The sequence below is a fragment of the Lycorma delicatula genome, chromosome 9 (genome assembly GCF_047948215.1).
Source record: "Lycorma delicatula isolate Av1 chromosome 9, ASM4794821v1, whole genome shotgun sequence".
In the NCBI taxonomy this organism is placed as follows: Eukaryota; Metazoa; Arthropoda; class Insecta; order Hemiptera; family Fulgoridae; genus Lycorma; species Lycorma delicatula.
The window spans coordinates 58,503,935-58,530,769 of NC_134463.1; the positions used below are offsets into that span (position 1 = coordinate 58,503,935).

Sequence of the window (26,835 nt, forward strand, 5' to 3'; positions counted from 1 at the left end):
TCATCGTAAATTGCATCTTCTGTATTAAATAAGTTGAAAAGTGATGACAACAAATTGCATTCTTTATTTAACTCTTTTCTAAACCAGAGCTAATCTTTGTTTAGTTTTTATTATTTATTAACGCTACCTCTTTCTTACACAATTGTATATTACTCTTCTTGGTTAGTATATTTTATGTCTATAAGTAGTGTACAATTAAATTATTATGTAAAACATGAAACATAAGAAATTAGAGAAAGATATTAAGTAATCAAATTTAGTAAAATCTGTAAGTTTATTAAAATTATGTATAAAATGTTATAGTAAATTATAGTAAAATTCTTATAGATTATACATTTGTAAAAAACTTTTAGGAATTTTCTCTCATATTAATATTTTAGTAGAAGTTTTATTTATTATTTTTTTCATAATTATAAATAAAACAAGAACTCAGATAAATAATTAAAAAGATTAAAAAGATTAACCAAATATATTATTTTTATATGATAAATAAAAAACCGTTTCTCTGCTTTTTTAGTAGTAATTAATTGAATTAAAAGAAATTAAAAAAGACATTTATAAAAAAATAATAAAATACTTTTCTTTAATTTAGTTATTAAATAATTGTTTAAATCAAAGGATGATAAACATAAATAAAAGCATTGCTACGAAATGTAGTAACACAACATCTGTCCAGCTGTCTGCACAAGTTTAGTTTTTCATTTTTGTGCTTAGAAAAGGCATAAAATTTTTTAAATGGCAGCAGACTTGACGGGAACGCAACATAGATTTACGTGGTGTGTGTGTGTGTGTGTTTGTGTGTTCATTTGAGCGCACATTTGTGTTTATAAACCATGTTTCAAACATTCAGCTTTAATTTAATATTGTCATAAATTAACCTACTGGCATATTTTAATGTTTCTTTATAAGTTTAAAACAGAAAGAGAATCCAACAAAGATAAAAATAAAAATTATAAAACAGTAGATAAAGTAAAGGATAAACTAGTTTATTACTCTTGTATAATCGTTATTACGACTACGATACTAATAAAATAGACGTATTTTAATAGGTCTAATAACAAAATTCAACTTATTCTGTTAAATAATTCTGTTAAATAATAAATATTCTGTAAAAATATTACCACTATTTTTTTTTGCTTTCAGTATTTTAATTTCCCGTCTACCGTTCTAGAACAGCTGTGTAGCTCTAGAGGGGAAATTATTGTAATCGGTCATTTGAGCAAATGCGTTTTTCACCGGATCTTGACGTTTTAACACCTAAAAAACCGGTTGGAAATTTTCCGGATGTTAATGTTCGTATGTACATATGTTCGGTGTTGGCTTCTAATTCACTTTATATCTTCAGAGCTACTGAACCGATTTTGACCAAACTTGGTCAGATTACTTTTATATATGTGGTATTGATGCCATTAAATTTTCAACTTAAAAGGTCAAGGGGGTGATGCTGTAGAGGAAGGTCATATTTTTCTTAAGCACACTCGTGAATAATTAAAAAATAATATCTGCAAAAACACTTTTGCAAAATTGCACCCCTACCCCTAAAAAAATGCTGTAACTACTGCTATGTTGTCACAGGTGAAGTAGAATTAAATAAATGAATAATATTTAAAGTGTAAAATATTAATTCGGTTTGGCTGGGTCTCGAACTCGATCACCCGGTAACTGGTGCATTAAGCCTTGCGGCTGCACCACTCTGGCGACCGTACGGGCGAAATTTCTTTTAGGTAAGTTTTAAAAATACATTAGTTTAGTTAGTGCCGACCGTCACCGCTAGTACCACCAACATCATGTGAATTATGGTATGCGCGCGTGCTTTAGTTAGAATCATTGAATTAAATAAACGAAAAAATATTAAATTTAAAGAAAATGATAAATATTTTAAATTAAGTTGTGTGTGTAAGCCGTGCATCAGAAATAACCATAATTGTCAGCTTTTTTATTTTCCCTTCACAGGAAATTCGAAAACTATATTTTTAAGCACTAATTATATTTTTAAATATACACATTCAACAGAATCTGGTACATTGAATCGAGCCTGTAATGAACAGAATATTTAATTTATTTGAAAATTTTGATCAGCACCAGAAATCATTTCCAAGTTCAATATAACTTCTACGTCCAATTGCAATCATGTTGAATCTGTATTAAACGGCTTTTTCATTGTTTTAATATTATTGTTACTTGTAGCCTACAAAAGTTTAATTCTTTTAAATACGCCTTTTCTTGAATTACTAATAAAAATAGTTTTTAGGACGTTCAGTTAACAGAAATATATATTCATATTTGCCCTGAAATTGTAAGATTGTAACTTCTTAATTATAATTGTACTTACAACTTGTTTCTAAGTTATATAATTAAAAAAAAAGAAGTGTCATATTACTGGGTTAATCGTTTTTAATAGATTAGATAAATCAACCAATTTCACCCGTATTTATGGCTGATGTATATTTGTCTATGATATTAATGTAGGTTTTTCTAAAAAATTAATTTAGGTTTATCTGTAGTGGTAGAGCACTCCTTTTCTAATCCTAGAATTGAATCTGGTCGAAAGAGGTTAATCTATTTAACCTATTAAACACGACTAATCCAGTAAAGTAGTGAAAACTAGTCTTCATTGACGAATTTGGTTAAAATAATAAGAACAGACTAAGAAATTGTTAAAATATCTGTTTTTAAATTGTCGGCTGTGAAAAGATACTTGCTACATCTTATCATGAGTTAGAACCTTCTTGGCTCCATGTATTTAAATTGATATTTTAAAATAAATTGAATTATGTAAATGTTTTTAACATCATTATAACTTAATGATATGATGATGTTGATAAAAAAGGGTAAATCTCTTAACTGTACAGGCTGATTGTTTTTAATAAAAAAACAGTTCAGTCCTCTGACAGTTCCATTTTCAACCTGCCCAAGAGTTATATGACTACAAGGATAAACAAAACGCATTACTCCAATTGTAGAATTAAAACCTTTCTTTTTTTTAAATGGAATACACAAGTCACGTAACTTGGACCTAAACTATTCCGAATCAAGAATTAGTATTTCCTTCATGAGATATACACATTTTGTTAATATGAATTACACACAGATTACCAACACCAATACATAAACTTAAACACTTTCTGGCATATTTCATAATTTTTAAGTCGTCATTTATTTTATGTAATGTATTTGTTCTTACCGGTTTGTTGTACTGTACATCAGGTTTCACCTCCTCGAGGTTCTGTAAATAATTTTAAATAATTTAAAATCATGTCGATACGTTATTCTATTTGCAGTAAATATTTTCTAAATATCTTCTATCGAGACTTATATCCTTAGAAAGGAAAGTTCAAATAAATGATGACAGAATTATAATTTAGCAAACAATATAGCAAATTTTTGTTAAATAATTTTATTATTTAAATAACACGGAATACAAAAATCTAAAATTATACTAATATTTCATCAAACACAAGGATGTAGCCTGAAGTCAAACAAAAACGTTTTTATAATTTATTGAATTCTAATACTTGCCGTATAACAATTTTTCATGTTAAATTTATCAAAGCCTACAAAGAAAATTACAAACTATTCTTTCTTATCCTTGTATTTTTACTTAAAAAAGATCGTAAAATCTTAATGAGATTTTTACAAAAATTTGAAAAATCTATCAAAAGTTTTTTCCATAAAATATAAATATATTTTTTTTTAATATAGTCAAATTTGTTTCTTTTTTTCCAAAAACTTTGTTTTTTGTAATGCTATCAAAAACCGTTATCAGAAATCTTTGTACGCATAATCAAGAATATTTTAGATTTTTATTTAACTTCAAAGTTTAGATATAATTTAAAAAAATATCAATGTATTATTACGTTTTGATTTTCTAATCCAGTATTTCTGTCACAAATATATACCCGGGTGATTCAAATAGGACTTTAAAAGCATATAAAAATTTATTTAGAAAATTTATAGATTCGGGTAAGGTCTCATTTCATAGTAGAACACATCAAGTTCTGACTCATGTAGGTCATTAGTACCGAATTAGGCCATCAGCGCTGTCAACAGTGTTGTTAAAAATGAATACATTTACTAGTGCGGAACGTGCTCACTGTGTGTTTTGAATTCATTTTTGCAGTTCAACGCAATTTTCGTAGGAGTATAGCAGGAAGCCTCCTAGTAGGCATACAATTTACTTTTGGCACCAAACCTTCATTGAGACATATTATTCTGTTAAACATACAAAATCACCAGGACGCCCACGCGTCCCTGAATCACATTCGTGATAGCCCTAAGGTCATTGTTTTTGTGCCCTAAGCAAACAAAGACAGCCGGTTCTTCTTCCAGGAGACAACCATAAATGGTATCATTTATTTTAACATGCTTTAAAAAGTTCTAATTCTTCAGTTAGACGATGATTACCAAGGTCCATACTACTCTACCAGCAAGACGTGGTACCACTACACTATCGCCTAGAAGTCCGAAATTTTCTTAATACTCAGGTCGGTGAATTGGTCGTGAATCTTCAACCGCGTAGCCACTTTACTCCCCAGATTTGACCTCACTAGATTTTTTTTTTGTGTGATTTCATTAAAGATCGGGTTTATTTACTACATTTACCTACTGATCTTGTTGAGCTAAGACTTCGAATTAACGTCGCAGCTGCAGAGGTTACACCCGACTTGTTGGCTACAGTGTGGAATGAAATCATGTATGTCGCATTACAAATAGAAACCATGTCGAACCAAAATGAATGTTGGGTGACAAACTTGAATTTCTCTAAGAGATGAGACCTCATCCAAATTTGTAAGTTATCTAAATAGATTTTTATATGCTTTTAAAGTTGTGAAGTTTTTTTGAATCACCCATATATGTATGTGTGTATATCGTTTTCGTGGATGATTAATTCATCTCGTAAGCTGGAAGCTCCTGCATGGTAATATGAAATGGAAACTTTATAGTATGTGAAAATAGCTTGCTTGACGTGGATTCGAACTCTGAACCTTCCGATTGAAAAGCATATATTAACTTTATTAATATATATGGTATAATGTTTTTTTCGGTCAAATTCTACAATTTTTTTTTATTTCAGTCTCTTCTATGTTGTTATAGAATTTAAAAATATACTGTATTTCTTACTAAAAAAAGAGCACAATTATGTTTTCTTCTTTGTTTTAAATACAATTCTTCATTTATTTATTTTTTAAATTTTATTTCTCTATTTTATTCAGAGAAATATTTTATGCAGTGAAACAAAAAAAAAATATTTTAAATGTATATGAATTAATATACAAAATAATCTTGACAGTTTTCCTTTAAACTTAAAAAGAAACGTTTTATTTTATTTACTAACAAATTTCTTTTTTGTGCGATTGTGATTTTTTATAAGTGCATCATTTTAAATGTGAGAAACACTAATATTATGTGTATAAATGTTAATTAATACGTATTATTTATTTTCCAAATTAAACCGGAAAGTGTTTCATATATGTGTTCAACGGCTATGACAGATTCAACATCATTAACACACTGGAATTATAGTAGTAATAATAATAATACTAATAATAATAGTAATAATTTTAAAAAATACGAGCACGAAGATGTCGCCAGTGGATTCCATAGGAACGTTGCCCTCTGACATTCGGAGATCACCTACGGTGCTGATTCGAGGATAACAAGGTAGGCATTTATTCCGTTGTTGAAAATCATTGCCATACTTATATATGTGAATCATGTTTCACTCACTATGTTGATCAAGTTATTTATCGTTTATTTTTTTGTGATTATGTTAAATACTATAAACGCTATAACGAAGCAATTATTTAAATAATTCGTTCTTTTGTGTTCTTCAGTTTATTTATAAAACAAAATGTATTTAAAATGGGTCGCATAAAATTTTTATTAACATAATTTAAAATTTTTGTGAACCGAAAATAAATTTAAATAATTTGAAAATCATAATGATAAATTATGCTGGCTCAAATTGACGAGAATTAGAATATTCCTACATTAAAAATTAATCCATAAATCATAAAATTAATCATAAAAAATTAAAAATTAATTTTTCCTGTAGGAGACGTGTTTAGAAAAAAGAAGTAAAGTGCGCAAAAATGGCATTTTAATATATCTAAGCAAGTGTTTTTTTTTCAAGACAGCCTAAGAATTTACACTTCTTCTCAGGAATTGTGTAACGTATTAATATGTAGAAGTAAATATTTAAATCAGCCGGCCTCCGTGGCACGAGTGGTAGTGTCTCGGCCTTTCATCCGGAGGTCCCGGGTTCGAATTCCGGTCACGCATGGCATTTTCACACGCTACTTGTCATTCATCTCACCCTCTGAAGCAATACCTAACGATGGTCCCGGAGGTTAAAAAAAAAAATCAGATACCTTTCTAAAAGGTTCCATTAACTCTTATTGACATGTTCAGTCGATCTCTTTTAAAAAATTATATTAACGTTTAAGATTATATTTATTTATAATATATTTTTTTTAGTTTCTCCGGCCTTTTTATTGCAACACACGCAATTCATCTAAATTATTATTTCTCAATCATTCAGGATAATTTTGAATGTTCTTTCTCGATTTCCATGCATGGAAGGAATGTGGAAGTAGGTGATGAACTAATAGAATGCGGTAAAGTTACGGTTAGAGTTGTAAACGGCGGGAGGGATTTTCACAATCTCTTGATGACCTTGCCTGGAAATTTTCCAGCTTTTTCTTACTACAGTATGCTTTGATCATCTCCTCTATCGCTTACCTCTAACCAGTATGTATCAGAATTATTTAAACTGGTATTCTGTGTAACAATAATTTTCCACGTGAGAATAAATTTGACATCAAACAACTGTTGCTTGTAGGAGTAGCTTTTTTGAAAAGAAATGATCACTAAACACCCTATAATAAATGAGGTAAACAAACTGTAGGTACAGTTAAAGGAGTAATATCAAATGCATTTGACGTGCTAATATGTAATAATATATTCTGCTTGCTGGCAAGACAGACCACAAGAAACCACTTCACTCTTCATCTTTCTTAGTACACTTGGTATCGTATACTTATTTACTATTATTGAGAATTCCTGTTACTATCATTGTGAATTGTGTTACAATTTTATTGACCTAAAATCGCTATTTTATGTGTTCATTCTTCCGCCATTCAGTATTGCCAATCAATTTTTTTTTACCGTTTAATATATGTATATATAAACACACACCACACACAAAAGAAAATGCTAAATTAAAATTTTGCATTTTTACTAATTTTGGTATTTTTTTTTTTTTTTTTTTTTTAATACAGTACCAATCTGAGTGGATTGGAAATCTTATACTACTTTTGCCTGATGGTTAAATGTAATAGTTTGGTAAATTTCCAAAACTGAATTTCTTAAAAACAGTTCCTCTAATTTTTATCCAGTTTTAATGTACATTGTTACACAAATTTAAATTTTATTTTTACAAATATTTTTAGCTTCTGCAAAAAAAATAATTTTCATCAAATTAAAGCGCTTTAAATTATCAGTTCTCATATTAGAAATACTGATTGGAAGAAGTTTCGTTTGTGAGCCATATTTTATTATAATTATTTATTTTTTTATTTTTTTTTAATTTAATAGAAAAGCTATTCGATTGCTATTCTCAGTTTTGATACCTACCATAAATTAAAATTTTCATTTTACCCTTGGCCAATCACAATTCAGCATTTCTCTCTTCCCCCATTCAGCATTACTAATTAATTTGATTTCTTTACCGTTCAAATTTGCCAACTTACTTGTCTGCATCGACTGTAAATTCTTAGAAGTATAGAATCTTTTTTTACCTATACTTTTTATGATATTTGCAGTCTCTTATTCTGTCTAATCTTGCAGTAGATAAATGCAAGATCTTGGCTGTTATCTTCAGTTGGAAGAGGCCATACAAAGTCGTTACTAGGATGTTTAAATACACTGATGTTTGCCAAGGCAGTTGCACCGGTGGCAACCTGACAAACCCCAAACTGATGATGGTTGTGTTATCGAGTTTACAGGGTGTAAAAGGCGGCCGGTAAAGCCAAACAGAACGGAGGGGGTTAACTGTGATTATCACAAGGCGGGGGTGTCTTCCTCTACAGGGATGTTATCTTCAGTTGCAATCTTTTTAACTGCATCAAAATTTGTCTTGGAGAATTATTAGACAAATGGATATACTGATAAACACAAATTATATACAGTAATAGAGTCTCCATGTAATGTAAATCGTTTTCAGGCAATCTTACCTTACCGGAAAATCGTTAAAAACATTTATGTTGTAATCAAAAAATTATGTTTTTATATAAAAAAACGAATTTCTTGTTAATATAAATGAAAAAATAAATAAAAACAAGATTTCTGTAAAAAAAAAAATTAATGAAAAAAATCATAAGAATTTTACATTTATTTAACACCATATGAATATGTTGTTTAGCTATTTGGATTTATTTTGTTACAATTTGTTTGAATTAATTATTATTCTGTAATGTCTTGTTATGTCATTATTATTTTTACGGCTAATCTTTTAATACTCTAACTAGACTACTACTGCAGTGACAAGATTTTTTTGATTTTTTTTTTTTTTTTTTTATATCATTATAATATCGTTGATGCTTTTTAACATATACATAAAGCTTAACGTCTATCAAAAGCAAACTAATCTTTTCCTTTTCTTAATTCATTTTACATCTTTTTTTTTCTTTTTTCTTCTACTCTTCTTCCATCATACTTTCTTTTTTAATATATATATATATATATATATATACACATTTATATATTTTCATCCTACTCACAGATTTTAAAACCCCCATTTGAATTCATTAATAATAGTAATTCAATTATAGTGTATAACTAGACATTGCAATAGAATTTGAAAATAGAAAGTGGATTTGTACGCATGATATACAAAATAATTTAGCTTTATCTTCTTTTTTTTTATTGCATATTTTTGTTGATTCTCGTTTTTATAACACAAACACGCGCGCGCACATACACACAGATATATATAATTTTCTTCGTTTTAACTTTGCAAATGCGTTAAAATAGTAAAAAGTTTTGTTAGTAAATTGCATTATAATTGTAAAAGCCATCTGCTTACCAAAAATATGAATTTTAACGCCCGTTTGTTACATAAATTACCTTTTTGATTATACATAAGGCATGTGGTGGTTAATACCTGAAAAGGAAGTAATTAAATTCTTCTTTTAAAATTTTGTTATATCATTCTACTGTTTTTTTTTCTTTTTCTCCTCTCCAGGAATAAAATGTTAAGTATCTGTAGTTTTTTTATATTTTTTTTTACAAGAAATTAAAATAAAAAATATTTACTCACACTTTTTATTGTTAAAATAATTATCATTAGCATTATTAAATGTTGCGTGACGAATTGAATTATAAAACAACTAATACTTTCAAATAACATTATTTTATTTATTTATAAAACATAAAAATAGTTTTAGCTTAAAAAATAGCATTTAAGTAAAAATTAATAATCTTCTTTTAATTGACTTTTATTTTATTTATGTAATACGAGGTTACAGAGTAACATAGCACAGTGACACGTTGTCAGCAATACTCTACAGAGATGCCAAGGTATCTGTACAGTCTGGCGTATAAATATAAATGTACCGGTAAATGTGTAACCTTGAACAGACTCCGATCTACCTTTCCTGAGACGAGTGGTTAATTGAATCCCAACCACCAGAGACACTGCCATCCTTGATCTAGTATTCAAATCCGTATAAAACCTTTATTAGGATTTGAACCTTAGTACTCTCGATTTCGAAATCAGCTAATTTATGACGTCGAGTTTACCACTAGGGTTGCTATTAAAATTTTACATTAATACTTAAATTATTTTTTTTATCGAACTAGCAGACCCGTCGTGCCTTCTCCCACGTTATATGATTACTTTCCGTTATTGCGGTCCGGGGATGATTAGCCAGTCAAGGCTCCCTTCCCTTCTAGCCAGGGACTCTGTCCCCTAGACTCCCCTGTGTTCATGTGATAATAATAATAATAAATAGAAATTAAAGCCTGTTCAATTTATAAAAACTATTAGTGTATTACAATTTCTTCAGAACAACAGTTTGGTAGTACAAGCCTTTATATTTAAGTGATCTTAGAATAAGGGTCTCAAATCAGTATTAGTTACAACTGGTATTAGTTACAGTATATTATTAGTATTAGTTACCTGTACGAAGAACGGGTAGAAATGTATTTTGGCCGGTTCTTAGCATTACCCGACAAAGGTGACCATATTTGTTTTTTAATTTTTTTTAATTACAATATTAGTCCTTTTTCTGTAAATGGGTACCATTTTTGTTTTCAAAAAGGAACCAAATAACCCGATATTTATTTGTTTTATAATAGCCAAATTAACCTCCGAAATATGCTTTTTATTAAAATAACTCAATCCTATATTCCATCAACCTCGTCTGATTAACGTTAATTAGACGAGGTTAGCGAGCGAACCGAGCGTAGATTATGCTTGGTTATACAATAATGATGCAATTTTTAACGTGGCTATTGACTGTTTTCCAGCCACGTATCTTTTGTATCTTTTTTTGTACCTTTTTAGAAATTTTTTCTCTTCTTGTTGGTTTATTACAGAACCATCTTTCTCGACCGCTTTGTCCTTTTTAAATAACTAATTTAATTTGATTTTTTTATTTTATAAACTGGTCGAAATTGTACAATTTTCTTTTTCTGCAAAGATTCAATAGCCTTTTTATTAGTATCAGTGTTCTTAATTAACGAGATTAAAGTAAAATTTTCCATATTAACAATCAATCCTGGATTAGTCATATATTTTTTTTATTTCCTGTAATAAATACAACAATAATGCTTATTAAAAAAATGTTATAGGTTATTTGTTTTTATTTTTTTTATTTTCAGTAATAAATATAATAATAATTATTATTATTACAACAAGTGTGTATTTGGTTATTGGTTTATTTGGTTATTTTTAATAAGTGTAAAAATGTGCGTTTTTACTGTTATTTTTGAAAAAAAAATGAAAAAAAAGATACTCACTTACCGAAAAAGGTTAACTTTTTTATGTTTTTTAGTCAAGTAACCGGAGGCACATGTACATTTAGTCAAATAACCGTCAGTCGCATCGTACATATAAAAACAATGGTTGTGTTGGTTGCGCTGCCGTACACCGTCGCACCAATTAAAAATAGAAATTCAGAAAAACCCAAAAATGGTTTTTAAATTTTATGTGAAGAGTATTTCCAAGCCCCAATCTAGTGAATATCTCGTTTAGTATTGTCAGAAACTGAAAAATTGGAATCATTGTTCAAAGTTTTTTAACTTTCTTCACCTCTTTCTAGGTTAATTTCGGAAAATCTAGAAATTGGATTACAGATATTTACATAAAAATTACACACACCAAAAATCACGTTGATATCTTCATTTGTTAGTGAGAAATAGTCGGGTTCCAAAAAAAATTCAAAATTCATTTTACCCCTTTAAAATCGGAATTTCAAACAATCTAGAAACTAGTTTTTAGATATTCACTTAAAGATTACAAACACCAAAAATCTAGTTGATCTCTTCATTTCTTACCGAGAGATTAAAAAAATAGTAAATTTCATTGTTATTCATTTTTCATCCTTTAAACTGGGGATTTCAAAAAATTCTTTCTTAGTGTGCACATTTGTAAGAATAACTTACAAATTTTCATCAATTTATCTTCAGTAGTTTTTGCTGGGCGTTGATGAATCAGTCAGTAAATCAGTGAGGACCATGTTCTTTTAAATATATATATGCCGAAACAAAAGTAGCAACGGTGGCAGTCCATCCTCTGCTGGTGACAGAATTATTGAAGGTTGGCCGAATTACGAGTCGGGTGTGTGTCCAGGAAGTCCGACAAAGAATGTTGCTGTCGATGTTGGGGTATAGGGCTCCGAGAGGGGACCTGGGTCAGTCCAGCCAGATGTTTCAATTGTGGGGTTGAGGAGCATCTCCGTAAGGATTGTCCAAAGGAGACTAAGTGTTCGCACTGCAATGCCCACGTGTATGCTCTTGCGGGCCGTGGCTATAGGGCCAGCACTAGGGAATCCTATCGTCTTTACTCTTGGGATAAATTTAGGGTTGGGACAGCCTCGTCCAGGAAGGGTGGGCCGCTTAGGTGTCCCACCCTCGATGATTGGGCGGGGAATCCCTTGTGCTTCGGATTTTGGGGATAAAGTAAGACCGTAGTCCTGGTGGGGGATCCCTACGGGAGTTTCTCGCTAGAGGCAAGGCGTAAAGACAGGAGTTCCGGTGGGAGGACCTCCTTGGAATCCACTCATTAGAGGCATGGCATATCACCAAAAGACCGAGTCCCGGTTGCCTGGGGGGGGAGACATTAGTTTTTGACACGGCAGTTGGAGGCGAAGGCATCCCCTGGGGCTGTGATTAGGCTTAGTTGTGTGTTCGGATCCCTTGGGGGGGGGGGATAAGAAATGATGCACTCAACAAAAAAAATATTTTGTGTGTGTACCTAAATATAATACGAATAATTTAAATTAAGTTACATGAAACAATTTATCAATTTAAAAGTGTTTGTCAACAAGTCATAATTTCTTTAGTATAATCCTTTAACACATATTTCATTTATATTGTATCCAGCAGGAAGCGTGCCACTCGTTTTTCTAGCTCTCGCGTATACTATTCATGTAAAAAACATTTCCAACTGTTTTACTTGTATTACAATTTTCTTGTGTAACGCTATTTGTTCCTGTGCATAATACACACTCGTAATATCATAAAAAAACATTACATATAGAGTTGTGTATGTGTGTGTGGGGGGATAGCGCGCACACACACACACACACATTACCAATTTCTTTTTTCGTTTTTAATTTTACAGTTTTTCTCATTTCACTTTCTATTTATTTAATCTCACTGATGAATCAGCTAAAACTTGATTTAAATCTTCGTTTTTTTTTTGGAAGTCCTTTCGTGGTCAAGTGTCTGTTTATGGTATAAATCATCCTTAAAAAAAATAACTCGTTTTTCATTATGTTTATCTATTATTTTTTTCGTTATATTTCTTCCTTTTATTATGTTGTAGTTAATTTGTAAAAATATATTTTTGTTTGTCTCCCTTTGAGCGATAATTATCCATCCGGGTGTCCTGTCACTGTCGTTTTATATATGTATTTAATTAAGTATATATTTATTATAAAAGTACAATTCTTCATGGTAGCTTTGTATACAAGCAATAAGTTTAAAAAACTACAATAATAAAAAAAACGCCTATTGAATTACAAAGTAAATAAAGAAATTAAATTCATAATTACTAAAATTAAAATAGTCGTTCAATTAAAGAGGTACTTTATCATAGCAAATAAAGCTAACCGAATAATCAGCCAATAAAAACGTTTCTTTTTTTAAGATCTGTCAGTGATCCCAAGATATTTAATTAGAATCCATTCTTCTCTTTTTTTTATTATATCAATAATTATCACATTTTAAATTCTGTTTGATATTTGTTACGCACAGAATAATCCTTTATATGCCAAATTAAATTCATATAACTTAGTAAATAATCTTCAATATTCGTAGAGTAATTAAAAAAGTCCCTTTCGGCATAACAGAAGGCGGAGGTAATAAGAAAATATTTCCACGTTAAAGTTAAGAAAAACTTCAAATTTACTTAATACGACAATGGTTGCAGGTGAAAAAAAGTTTCACATGTTTAGCATACCAGCCTCTTCTTACAATTCCAATAACATTTTGATCATCCTTTGCCGTAAAAGTTGGTCATGTCAAAAATTGATCCAGACAAAAATTTTAAATGCTGTTTAGAAGAAAAACGACCACTTTAAACCGATTCGATAATGTGTCTATTAAGGGAAGTATGAATTTTTTGTCTTCGAAACCCCATTTTTCCACCCCCTGGGCCAGTGGTTGGTGATATCCAAAAACTTTACTTAGATTTTATACCCTTATCCAAAGAATAGTAGGAACTTTAAACGAATTCGATATTTTACTTAATAAGAAAGTTATAGCGATATTTTGTTTTTTTCGAAAAAGTCCGATTTTGCAATTAACGAATTCGACAGAGATTTTGGGACGTTATATTTTATATATCAATTTGAAAGTGATTGACGCAAATTACAGCAATTATTGTGTCCAAAAGAAAGTGAAATATATATATATATTTCACATTCTTGTTTGTATAAACCTTTGGACTGATGGTGGTTTTGTGGCCTGCGGGGATGTGAAACCCGAATATATGTTGAAATTTTCCGGAAGTCGAATCATGTTACCCGTTACAATATATAGCCTTCTTATGAAGTCTACCTAAGATACTGTAAATTGCCCATCTCCACGGCAGAATAGTATCTTATGCCCTTTGATTCTGGGGGTTCCGGATTCGAATCCCGGTCAGGAATGACATTTTTCATACTCTAAAAAAATCCATTTCCATACTTCCAAGCACAAGCTTCAATGATTCTGGGGTGAATTAATGAATTAATTCATCAAGAAAAAAACTGGATATTTTGTATTAGTAGTGTAATTAATTTAACAATAAAAAGAAATATATGTTCATATATAATACTGTGTGATGAAGTGAATGACTGAAAAAACTTGTCAGTTCTTTTAAAAACAGACATAAAAAATAAACGTCTTTTCTGAAAATATAAATCATCTGTTGTTATTGCAAAGGCTTAAATATCGTATTCATTGTAGCACCGAAGGCGCTTCACCGTCGATATCTCTTTTCTCAACCGAGTCTTTTACCGAGTTTCACGCGGCATATTATAAGTTTTTTTTTGGAATTTGGAGATTTTCCTATTTATCTATTATTTGTACATGATAAGATCTTTTAACTATAAGTTAAAATTATGTTCTTTGATTTTATCATCTCTTTACATTTTATATTATCTTTAATTTTGTATTATTATTGTTATTGACATCATATCTTTTTAAGTTTATTATCTCTTTTGTTGTTTGGTATTGATTCGTTACGAGAAATTTACAGTTAATAATTATTTTAATTTTATTAGATGCTGTTATAAATAGTTTCCGTAATTTAGTCTGAATTCTTTACCTTTACATTCTTTATTCAGTAATTAAGAAATACTAAGCCTTCTAGAATCATTTTATTTTCTTTATTAATTCTATTTCCATTATTTCTTTGTAGATTATTTGTTTGTTTTTAAATCATTACATCTAGGGATGGGTATCTAATTATAAGAAACAAATTATATACCTTCCATGTTTTTTAACTATTTAAACAAATGTGTTAACTATCTTGTTTTGATTTTATATAAATAATAGTTTCATTTTTCTTTGTTCAAGTTAAAGAAATGTAAACACACAGATATGATTATATTAAATATTACTTTTTAATATATATATATATATATATATATATATATATATATATATAACGAAAATGTTCTGACTAACTAACTGATTCATCAACGCCCAGAAGAAACTACTGAAGATAATTTCATGAAAATTTATATACATGTTTGTTCTTCTTACTGTGTAAGTGCACACTAAAAAAAAAAGATTTTTTTAAATTCTGATTTCAAACGGTTAAAATGGAGAAACAATGAAATTTATTTCTTTTTTTTTAATCTCTCGGTAACAAATGAAAATATCAACTTGATTTTTGGTATGTGTAAACTTCATACGGATATCTAAAAACAAATTTTCAGATATTTCGAAATTCTGCCTTGAAAGGTAAAATTATATCAAAGGTATAAAAATGTTAAAAGATGATTGCAAATTCTCCCCATTACCGACCATACTAAACGAGATATTCAATAAATTTGGGGATGCAAATACACTCTTCAGATAAATATCTAAAAACCATTTTCGGGTTTTTTGAATGTTGATTTTTTTAAAGGGTATGATGGTGTACAGCGTGGCTGCTCAACAAAAACAGCCACTGCCAGTGTGACACGACTGGCTCCATCTGCATCCGGTTACTTGACTAAAATACATAAAATAAAAATTGACCTCTTCGGGAAACGCAAGTATACATATAGAGCCGGCGAAACAGCGACGGGGTTGCTACTATATATATATTGAGGTAAATAGCTATATATATATATATATATATATTGAGGTAGTCGGAAATGTAGACATCATTATATATCTAGTAGATAATAATTGTAGAATTTTTTATAAATTTTTTTACCGACTTTTCTCAGAAAAGTACGATATTTCTTTGTGGAATACGAAAATACCATTTACTTAAAAATCAGATTTCCTTCTATATACATATATATATAAACTACTAGATCAATTTCATTGAAATTTATATATGCTCTAGTAGTGTATCTGAATTTATAGATGCGAAAATTTGATGAAGATTGTTTGAGTCGTTCAGTTACGCTCAATTTATGGTTTTCTTTTGTTCTTTTTTGTGCTTAAACTTCGGGTCCACCGATAGGTATTGCTTCAAAGGATGAGATGCATGATTTTTAGCGTTGTAAAAATGCCGTGCCTGATCGGGATTCGAACCCGGGACCTCCGGATGAAGGGACGAGACGCCCAGTCGCGCCACGGAGACCGACTCAATTTATGGTTGACAACAGTCAACATAACCTCAATTTGAGGTTATGTTGCGTAGTGGTGTATTTTTTACGCGCTTAAGCAGTGAGTCACAGTGTTAAGTGAGTTTATACTTATTGCTTGTATGTAGGGTCTACTGGTAATTTTAATTATTTCATCAAATTATGGTTATAATAATTTAATATTCTTCAAAGTAAAAGATATCTTTTAATATTAAATAAATAAAAAATTATACCTCTTTTAGTTTTCTAATTTAGTATATATATATATATATTGTATATTATTTCTAGCCCAAAATATTATACAAAATAATACAACGAAAAATCGGTATTCTTGCGTAGAACTGCTGAAGAATCTTTTAAATTTAATTGGAAAAAAAAAACGGAAATTTCTGCTGATTTTTCTATACGTAATTTATCAACATTACTTTATTTTAAAGTAATTATTTTAAATATTTAAATTAACTTCTAATATGAATAAGTGTGAATGTAAATATAAAAAAGAAGTAGTTAGTTAATCTGTTAAATATTCCGTATCGTATTTTTAGTAAATAAGTTAATCAGTTGAAATAGAACATGTAATTATAATTAATTCGTTTTAGTGCGTTCAAAGTTCAATTAAATAATTTGTATTTATGTATGTATATATAAGAAAAAATAAAATTAATAGATTACACAATAATAAATTAAGATAAAGCCTAATAAAAGAATCATTGAAATTAATAGAATAAAAAAAAATTAAATAAAAACAACAATGATTAAAACTTAAATAATAATGAATTGATCAAGTTGATTTAAAACGGAATGGAGTTAGTCATAGAGTTAAGAAGAAAGTGAAAGTTAAGTCGGTCGGTAATAATGACTAAAATACCGGAACTCGATAATTAGTATTATACTCTTATTGTAACAGTTAACTCTTTAATGGTTAAACAGTCCATTGAATCAATCAGCATAGTTTAATCATAGCTACTCTCGTTTTAACCAGTTTCATTTTTTTATAATGTAATTCCTAAAATAACCTTATGTTATTTATTAATATCATTCATTTATTCTTTTTTTTTTTTTAATTTTTTATTGCTCTATTTGTTGTAAATTTTTTTACTTCCATGACAAAAAGATTAATTTTATTTTATTTTATATTTTTAAAGATCCTGTTTTATTGTTTTTTTGTTTTTTTTTTTGTTTTTTTTTTTAATTTAACTTATTGCTTATATAAGAAATAATAGATCAATTATTAACGTATTTATTTTAATTCATTTTTGTGTTTATGTGCTCTTTCGTAATGATTAATATCAGATAATAATTTATAATCATTCTATAATTAAACTAATATATAAGTTTAATAAATATACAGAACTTTAATAATAATTGAAAATACTTTTTTATAGAATATCTTACGCAGTTCTGCACAAGAAGAGTAACATTTTTTTTATTTTATTTTGCAACATCATAACGAACCACGCTCAAATGTTTTTCCACCATTGACTGTAGCTCAAGAATAACGCAATCAATCTTCATCAGATTTTTACATTCACAACTTCAGATACACTATTACAGTATAACTTAAATTTTATTGAAATTGATCTAGTAGTTTTGGAGATTTTTGTGTCACAAAATATTATACCTATAAATAAATCAAAATTTTAATGAATTGTATTTTCTTATTTCTCATACCTCAAAATGTAAAGAAAATTTATTTTCATCCCCCCCCCCCGCACCTAAACCAAGTGACTGAAAATAATACCGCACTTTTCTTTTAAAAGTTGGTAAAAATAATGATAAATGAATAAAAAGTAAATATTAAATTTAATTTACTATTACTAGGATTTAATTAAATATTTATCAATTATGATTTTTTTTTTAATATTTAGTTTTTATGATTTCTGTTCTCATTCGTACCAATAAAAAAAATCATTACTTACTCCATCAGTATGTTAAAAATTACTGCTAATATAATGTATATAAGATAGACATTAAGATCGTATAGATTTTATACATGGAATTGTACAATTATATTTTCATCTTTATTGATGGTCTTAGTATACGGTTGATACTTCAGTTCGATAGGTTGGAGACTTGAGCTTTATATTATTTGTTTTGTACTGTATTTCCTTTCAAGAGAGGTCCTTTTTTATCGTTCCATATTTTTTTATACTTCACCTTTTTTATTCCAAATTCGGGTTTTGATGGCATAGCTCTGAACTTGCTCGGTACATGATGAACATATGGGATCTACAGAATTAAAAATATCCCTTAATGTGATTTTTTCGGGAGCTAACTACGTATTCACCCAGAATTTTTATTTTTTGTCCAATAACTATATAAGCCTAATGGATAAATTGATTATCAGTTTATCCAACGATTATTGATTATCGGTTTTCTTCCTCATCATTCCAAAAATTCAAGAATAGACCTTGTAAAAAGGTAAAGTGAGCATAACTATTGGTTTAAAGAAAGATATCTAAAAACATAGACTATTTGAAATAGAATACCTAAATTATTCTGAATAATTTACTTCTTTTATCAATAAAAAAAAAGAAATAGTTAGATTAAGGCTAAAATGTTGCGTATTTCTCAATAATTAAGATATACAGAGTGTTTATAAAAGAACTCCTTGGTTCCAAAAAATCATAATAAAATAATGGAACCGGTTAAAAGCAACCGGTTTTCATATTTATGTTCGTTATATTATTGTTTTTCATTGCAAATTTCCGTTGCGGTTGGCACCACTGTGTGTGACTATTGCATATCCGGTCGGCAGTCTCACTACCAGTCATGACGACATCGTAGCAGAAAGTTCAGTGCCTCATTTGGTTTATGGAAACAAGAAAGGTTATTACTGTTTAGCGTAATTATCGATGTGAATTTTGCGGTGCCACGCCTACGAATAAAACAATACTCCAGTGGTTTAATCAGTAAAAGAAAACAGGCAGTTTCTTAAAGGGGAAGTCACCTAACAGGCCGTTCGTATCTGAACAGAATGTGGAACAGATCCGAGCATCTTGTACCGTGTATCCCGAAAAATTCATTAACAAGGCGCAGGCAGTTTAGTAATAGGAATACCTAAATCTACAGTGTAAAAAGTGGTACGTAGAAGCTTAGAATACGTGCGCAAAAAAAAATATATTTACGTGCTAAATTTATATTTTAATTAATAAAAATATTTATTCTATAATAAGAAATATTTTTAATGTTTTTAAGGATTAAAAGATTGTATATTTATTTCTAAAAAGTTTACATTCTTTTTATTTAGTAAAATAACTCAATTTAAGCCGTAAATCATTTTGAAGCTCGAATTTTATTGAATTTTTATTTGATTGTAATATCAAAACTTTTTCAAATAAAATTTGAAGTAAAACGGGGCATGGTTTGTCTCCAATTCTCCTCAATTGAGTTTTAGATAAAGTCGTCAAAGAATGAAGAAAAATACTAAAGAATAAAATAAAAATAACTAGAATTGGATGAAAAACAAAAGAATAAATTGGAGGTGGGTTGTTTTATCTTTCCTGATGTTCTTACTATAATTGCAAATAATTTAATATAACCAAATACAAATATAAACCTTAAAGAAAATAACGGAAAGAAAACTTCTTTAAAATTTCTATGAAATAAATGAGTGCATGATCGATATAAAAAATTAGCCTAGAAATTTGGCAAAACTTTAGACATCTACGAGAAATATTAAAAAAACAACGCTATAAAAAACTACGCCTAGAAAATAAAACATTTAATCGAATGACAAGAAACAATTATAATAAAGACTTGTAAATCCTTTAACGGGAAAGTTAGTTTCTACAACACAACAATAAAACCAAATGTTTATATTCAGCAAAAACATAATACCACGAATTTTGTTTTGTTTCTGAAATTATATTTATAATCGGTTTCGTTGGTAGAAACCATAAGTAAATTTCATCACAATATGCAAATGGAAAGGCGTTTCCTTGAAACATCTTAATTAAATGCATTCTAAAAACATCAATAATAAATTAAAGATAGGATATGTAATGATAAAAGTCTAGACAACTACTCACTAGATTGTATAAAAAGTTCAGTAATACGAATAAAACCACAAAATAAAAGAAATAGAAACATAAAAACAAATGACACGCTAGAAACATAAACAATCGTAAACATTAATACTTAGATGATGCTTAACTCTAGATGTCTCGTCCGGAGTATCACTGTTATGTACCTAGGTCTAACACATGTAGCCGCTTTAACGATCTAATATCATCGCCATTGTCGAAGAGGTTAACAGTTAGATGTTCATGTAATCATTAAGTTTTATTAGGTAGATTTCATAAGTAATGGGTACCATTACTTATGAAATTATGGTACTGATTCGACTTCTGGAAAATTTCTACATATCTTCGCGTTTCATCCCCCAGACCCCCAAAACCACCGTCATTCCAAACGTTTATATATACATTTATTTATATATATTTTTTTTTTTTCACTTTCTTGTGGACACTATAACTGCCGTAATTTTGCCCCAATCACTTTCAAATTAATACATAAAATATAACGACCAAAATTCTCAGTCGAGGTCGTTAATGGGCAAAATCGGACCATGGAAGTGGAAATGGGGAGGTTTTTTGGAAAAAACAAAATATTGCTATAACTTTCTTGTTAACTAATATATCGAATTCGTTTAAAGTTCCTAGTATTCTTTGGATAAGAGCCTAAAACCTACATAAGTATAGATTTTTGATATCACCAACTATTGGCCTAGAGGGTGGAATAAATGAGATTTTGAAGACAAAAAATCATACCTCCCTTAATAGGCACAGTATCGAATCGATTTAAAGTGGTAGTTAGTCGTCTAAACATTATCTAAAGCTTTTGTCTGAAACAATTTTTGATATGACCAACCTTTACGGTAAGGGATGACCAAAACAAAAAAAAAAATATTGCTGTTACTTTTTTATTAAGTAAAATATCGAATTCGTTCCTACTATTCGTTGGATAAGGGCCAAGGGATAGAAAAAATGGGGTTTCAAGGACAAAAAACATATCTCCCTTAATAGGCATAGGATCGATCAATCCGAGTTCGGCTACCCCTATTTTTCCCCTGTGAAATCTACCTCCGACGTGCCGAAAGAAATTTTTTGTATTTGGTTGCTAATCGGTCTCGCAAATTTATTCTCTCTTTTTCCTGTTTAGCCTCCGGTAACTACCGTTTAGATAATACTTCAGAGGATGATATGTATGAGTGTAAAGCAAGTTTAGTCTTGTACAGTCTCAGTTCGACCATTCCTGAGATGTGTGGTTAATTGAAACCCAACCACCAAAGAACACCGGTATCCACGATCTAGTATTCAAATCCGTGTAAAAATAACTGGCTTTACTAGGACTTGAACGCTGGAACTCTCGACTTCCAAATCAACTGATTTGGGAAGACGCGTTCACCACTAGACCAAGCCGGTGGCTTACGCAAATTTATTCTGGAAGCGATTGCCGTACCCAAAAATTGGTTTCGGTATGCCCAAATCGGTCTTGGATCACTTAACGCTACCAAATAAATCAAAAATGGTAAAATTCATAAAAAGAAAAATATTAGATACGACTTATGATAAAAGTATGAAGAGCTGTACCAAAAATTTAAAAAAGTTACAAATCGATAAGAAAAAGAAAACTACGCTTCTTTAGATATTTAAAACGAATATCTGAAAATAGACTAACCAAGAAAATCTTTTACAATTTCTAAAACTTAAAAGCAAATCTAATCGGTTTAAAGAAATTAAAAATGAACAAAATATAAATTTAAGGAAGAAGAAGTATCCATATAAAAAGTCTGTAGACTTTTTAGGGAAAATCAAAAGCAAAAAACATTAGAGCCAAAAAGAAAATGCAAATTGAAGTTATTTTACCCAAACGGGGAAAATAACTCAATTAATATTTTTCCTAATTTCAGACAACTTTTATTAGAAGCAAAGCACTAAAGAAAAATTCTTCTAAAAGGAGGAATCAGAAAAACGGTTTTGGGAATCATAGTCTTATACTACATTACTCTTTCAACAAATATTAATATTCCATAATTCTGATATATTTAATTAAAATCAAGTATAATATTTTCTGAGCACTCTATAATAAAATCATCCTTTAAGCTTTTTCATTTTCATTATAGGTACATCGTTTTTAATTAACAGGCAAGGATAAATAGTCATAATCATTAATATATTCATTAGTAATAGCGATAAAAGGATTATTTTTTTGTTTAAAATATTTTTTCAAACCACAAAAAACCCATTACAGAAAATTTATTGTATATTTAACACTTAATTTAAGCTAATCTAAAAAAAATCCTGTGTTGATTAGATTTATGTGATTCTGAATCAAGAGAAGAATTTAAAAGAGTATTTTTCCTTTTATTTATTTTATTTTAATCGATTTTGCGATCTTATAAATTGGCTGTTGTCCAGTAGTAGTTAAAAATAGATATAGAAATGCTGACAGAATAATGAAAAAATGTTGTATTTTTCTAGGAGATTAATACCGGATATTATTAGGTTACTTCATTGATTTCTGATTATATTAATTAAATTGATAAGATTTTAATATAGTTAATCCATTAATTTTGTGTAACAAAACCAGTTTGTGTAATGGCATTAAAATATTGTTTTAATTTTTTTATACGTAATATTTTATTTTTTATATTAGTTAATGATGTCATATTTGTTTATAATTGACCACATTTTAGATCAAACTTGTTTACAGTTAAATTGTAACGGTTTTTAACTTTATGATAGAAGCCTCCGTAATAATTTTATTGGGCATCTGCCACTTGATTTTACTGCACATATAATCAATAAGAAAAAGAAATTATTCTTAATAAATTTTTAACTAAAATAACTTGTAGATTTAAAAAACTTAATTTTTTTTCTAAAAAGTCTCCCTGATTCGTATGATTTAACGTTTTATGCTGAAAAGGGCTTAATTACTGTTTTTTATTAGAATGGGATATAAAATTAAATGCTAGAAAATTGAAATGCTAAAAAGTTTCCTTTAGTTTTATTGGTTGGTTAATTGAATTTTGTCAAACATAACAAACAAACAATACGATATATTTTTTGGCACGAGACCATTCATATTTCAGTCTTCTTGAGAACCTCCCTGGGGATAACTCAAAAATTTTAATAGAAAGAATAGGGTTGTGACTCGGTTAAAAGAATATTTCAAAACTAAAATTTTGACGAACAAAACTTAAGGCTAAAATAATCGTAGCCTAAATGGCAGAGATCGTTTAATATTTTTCACAGTTACTTTCAAAAGTACTCTACATCTCACCTCCAAGTAATGATCATACTAAAAAATCTATCGCTTTGAGTAGAAGCATTTTTTATTTAATTTTTCTATGTTTAACTTTGAAAAGTTATTTTAAAGTTTTCAATACTTTATTAAACATCCTTTACTTATTTTCTATTTTTGTACCATACATAAACTTCAACTTTGTATTTCTTCTTAGCGTATTTTCCTTCAATCAAAATATGTTCTTCAGTAAATACCCAATCCAATTCGTTTTTCTACTGATGTGATGCTAACCAATCTTATTACTTTTTCAACTCTTTTTAAATCGCTTACTATCTTTTCTTCAGTCCTGTCCTCTTACAACACTTTTTCTCAATATATACCTTCTTTTCTATCTAAGTTCTAATTTTAATCTTACTTTCGACGACTTATTCTCTTCGATTATTATAATTTATGATTTATAGATAACCATTTTTTTCCATGCTAGTTATTTGAAAAAATAACCTTTCAATTAATCCAAAATTTTGATTACTTCGAAAAAAATTTATATTAATAATAAACTTAATTTTAATAATTTACGTATTTTGATCGTTAGAATGCTCTCATTTTCCAAGTTTCCTCACATTTCTCTGTTGTAATTTATTTTTTATTGCTTTATTTACAATCAGTTTCCTGAACAATGAAACTATAAGTAAATTGCACAGAGTAATAACAACGTGAAAGGAAGGCATTCAGTGATGTCTTCCAAGACAATATAATTGTCTTGGAAGATATCACCGATTGGCTTCCTTTATAGATACAAAGTACAGCACAATAAAAAGTACGACCAATAAAAATAAAACTAACCGTAACAGAGCACAAAAATTCGACAATTAACTGTTAAGCTCAAAATAAAGAAACGTTAAACGATAACAAAACATAGATATAGAGAACAATACAAATTAAATAGTTAAAAAAACAGAACTAGCAACTGAGTATAAAAAAAATTGTTGCAAGTCATCATATATGAGGAAAAAAAGACATAAATTAATACTAGTCACATATAAGAAACAATGTCGAAACCATGAAACTTAAAAATTTCATAAACAAAAAAACCAAAAGAATTCATATTACTGAAAATAATTCATAAATAGTATCAGCAAAATTTCAGTAACAAAAGGATGATATTCAATGTAGAAAAGCCTCTAGATCCAATACATACAGCCTCTTTAGTCGTTTCACATCTTCACTTTTTTTTTCACTCTACTCCTTTGGGTCGGATCGACTGGTTGGTATTTCGGCACCCAGGTGAGTGTCTGTTTTACTCTAACGAGCCTTCCCACCTACCGGCTTTATATCCGGCATAAAGGTCGGCCCGCCGGTCATTTCTTTTGAGTGTTCTCTATTAGCGTTTTCGATATCACGCCATACCTTGGCTAGCCGCGGCGTGTGTCACGTCTTTTCTCTGTATTTCACATACTTACCATCCCCTGGAGTCCCCAGCGGATCTTTGATGTCGACACACCTAAGCATGTTGACTCTCACCGCTGAGGCTGTCCACCCTTCCCTACTCTGAATTTAAAAACCCAATAGCCTTTCGTCCGCGTCCTTTGTTGTAAGGACCTTTCTAATGAAGTCGGCTACTTTTCTCCATTTATCTTCGCTTTGCAAAATTTCCGCCGTTATTTCTCCAGTCCTCATATCTACCATTCCTGAGTCTAATCTATGCTGTGCCCATTTGTTACAAACGGTAAACTTGTGATCATCATCATCATCATGACCACAGTACATACAGGCCGGTTTTTGTCTTTTCCCAATCTTATGCAGGTAATTGTATCTCACAATGTAATTGTAATTGTATCTCACATCTTCACTATTATCCAAAAGGTTAACATCCAAATTTTTTCCGTGAGCGTTAAGCTTATGTACATACTTTGGACTTATCCAGTGAATTTCTTCACAAATAGATGGTATCCCTAGATAATCGTAGATCTCCTTGTTCTTTGCAAACTATGGGACCTCCGAAATATTCTTCAGCACTTTGTTCTGGAACCTTTGGATGATGTCAATATTGCTAATACTTGCCGTACCCTAAAGTTGTATCCCGTAGGCCCATATTGGCTTTAAAAATGATTTGTACAACACAATTTGTTATTTAACGAAAATACGGACCTAATAATACGGACCTTCGTTCAACTGTCTAAGCTTGATATTTAGTTATTTACTCTCACAATATTTTTCCATGTTAGGTGGCGGTCCAATTGAAGTCGTACGTTGTCCGACTGAAGGATGTGTATTCCATCTAGGCAGATTCGTGGGCAGACCCACCGGGTTGGTCTAATGGTGAACGCGTCTTCCCAAATCAGCTGATTTGGAAGTCAAGCGTTCCAGCGTTCAAGTCGTAGTAAAGGCAGTTATTTTTACACGGATTTGGATACTAGATCGTGGATACCGGTGTTCTTTGGTGATTGGGTTTCAATTAACCACACATCTCAGGAATGGTCGAACTGAGACTGCACTTCATTTACACTCATACATATCATCCTCTGAAGTATTATCTGAACGGAAATTACCGAAGGCTAAACAGGAAAAAGAAAGAATGACTCGTGGGCAAACTCCCTTTCTCATCGCAAACATTACGTGACTCGACTTAACTCGACAGTATTAACATGTACCTTCCATTTGACTAGCCATTCACTGAGAAGGTCTAATTCCGATATAAAAAGAAAATAAATCAATAAAATAAAACTTTTAAAACAAAATATTTTTTTTATTTTTTTTTCTCTGTTTTTTGTAAAATACTTTTTTCTCATCATTATATCTATTACGATCTTGTTTTATAACTTCTTTGTCTTTGAAAAATTTATTATATAGGGATTTAAAATTAAAAATTACTTCCTACAATAAAACGATATGCTATATAAATAAGGATGGACCGAGCTAAAATTGGTTTATATATATAGGTGTGTCTTTTTTAGATTTTTATATATATACGTGTATGCGTGCAAGAAAATGTAGACGTTTCTATATGAATGTGAATCAGTCCTGCGATAAACTTACTGATAAAATAGCCGAGTTCCAGGTTAGGTCG

The 26,835-nt window shown here is 29.6% G+C and overlaps 1 protein-coding gene and 1 long non-coding RNA gene across 3 annotated transcripts in view; one reads left to right on the forward strand and one right to left on the reverse strand.

The window, feature by feature from the left end:
• Positions 1-26,835, forward strand: part of ci (transcriptional activator cubitus interruptus) — a 752,653-nt gene that overhangs the window by 596,564 nt on the left and 129,254 nt on the right. The window lies entirely within an intron of this gene.
• Positions 1-26,835, reverse strand: part of LOC142330299 (uncharacterized) — a 97,329-nt gene that overhangs the window by 65,224 nt on the left and 5,270 nt on the right. The window contains exon 2 of the long non-coding RNA XR_012757756.1: positions 3,185-3,226. This is a non-coding gene — a long non-coding RNA (uncharacterized LOC142330299). The remainder of the gene's footprint in view (positions 1-3,184; positions 3,227-26,835) is intronic.